This window comes from Sinocyclocheilus grahami, unplaced genomic scaffold (assembly GCF_001515645.1).
Source record: "Sinocyclocheilus grahami isolate Dianchi unplaced genomic scaffold, SAMN03320097.WGS_v1.1 scaffold140.1, whole genome shotgun sequence".
NCBI lineage: Eukaryota > Metazoa > Chordata > Actinopteri > Cypriniformes > Cyprinidae > Sinocyclocheilus > Sinocyclocheilus grahami.
Window position 1 is genome coordinate 1,318,484 of NW_015505319.1, and position 1,446 is coordinate 1,319,929.

Consider the following 1,446-nt stretch of genomic DNA (forward strand, 5'->3'; position numbering starts at 1 on the left):
AAAAAAAAATCTTGTCTAACTGACCCCAAACTTTTGAATGTTAGTGTATGTGAACAATATGTGTATGAGTAAATAATGATACAGTGTTCCGGTGAACTATTCCTTTAAATAGCAAGCAATAGTTAAAAGCAGTAAATGTACACAGTGACATTTTTATTAAATTAAGTTTAGAATAGCAGGTAATTTCACTTGAGTAGAAAGCAAATTATGGAATAAAACCTATGTACTATTGTATGGAGATATTTGCATTGACAAACATCAACAGTACAATAATATTAAATAATCATAATACTAAATAGTAATGGTTGATTTAGGTAAACATCATTACAATGGTCTTTTTTTCAGTGTCTCACACCATTAAACATGGTTTAATGTTAATGACACTCAGTGAATCAATGTCAGTTTTGAAATAATGGACCAATCAGATGAGTTTGGGCTTGTGATAATTAAATTTCTATTTAGACGATTGTGTTTACAATTACAAGTGTGCACCTATAAACGTGCGTTCTGTTGAACTGAATTATGCTCTGTCTATCCATTTTTGAGCTGTGTGAATGGCCCCCGAGTGGTGAAGTTCTGACATTAAGCTGTCAGTCGTAGCTTTCAAGTATTTGAAAAAGTGTAACACTATGTGATTTGTGACTACAAAAATGTTTGTGTCTCACAAAAATTAAATAACCAATATTTGATTGTTTTCAGTGCAAGCTCACTGGGGATTTTGTTAGAATAAATGGAGGCTTTTAATGGACATAAGGCTGGGTGCTAAATCTATGAAAATTATATAATTTATGAAACTTTTCAGCCTTGGGACAACAATGCTTCACAAAAAATATTTCAAGATGGTTATTTACATATTGTGCTTTTGTGTACGCAGGAAATACCAGTTTTAGATTTCCAAACATTTCTTTTGCAAATATTGTTACAATGTTCATATGAACTAGAAGTCCTACAACATAAAAGAAAACATCAGCGATAATAGAGATCAGCCTAAATCAAAGTACTGAACAGTATATTTATGTGTTTACTCTTTAATGACATAAAAGGGTCTTTAAGAAACTTAAAGGGCAAATTAAACGCTCATTAAAGCACAATATTATATTCCCAATGTTGCTTAATTTGATCAGGCACATAATCATCAGGAATATAAGGAGTATTTGAAATATTATCCAGGTCTAGTGTGACATCAGATAGGTTTCATTGTGTGATAAAACGCCGCCTCACATTACCAAGCATCTTAAAAATTGAGATATTTTGTTTCACCGATAAAGGACATTTAAATCCATTTATTTATTTTTTTCTATTTAGTTGCATCTCTTTCAGCCCTCCAAAGAACTTTACTTTCTCTCATTTCATGTTTACGTCCACTCCCATCTTGACCTATAATTGGTTTCTATTTTTGGGTACACTCTCAAAAATAAAGGTGCTTCACGATGCCATAGAAGAACC

At 31.8% G+C, this 1,446-nt stretch overlaps 1 protein-coding gene across 1 annotated transcript in view; it reads left to right on the forward strand.

The window, feature by feature from the left end:
- The window catches only part of syt7b (synaptotagmin VIIb), a 66,441-nt gene that overhangs the window by 7,523 nt on the left and 57,472 nt on the right, over positions 1 to 1,446 (forward strand). The gene's annotated exons all lie outside the window — the stretch shown is intronic.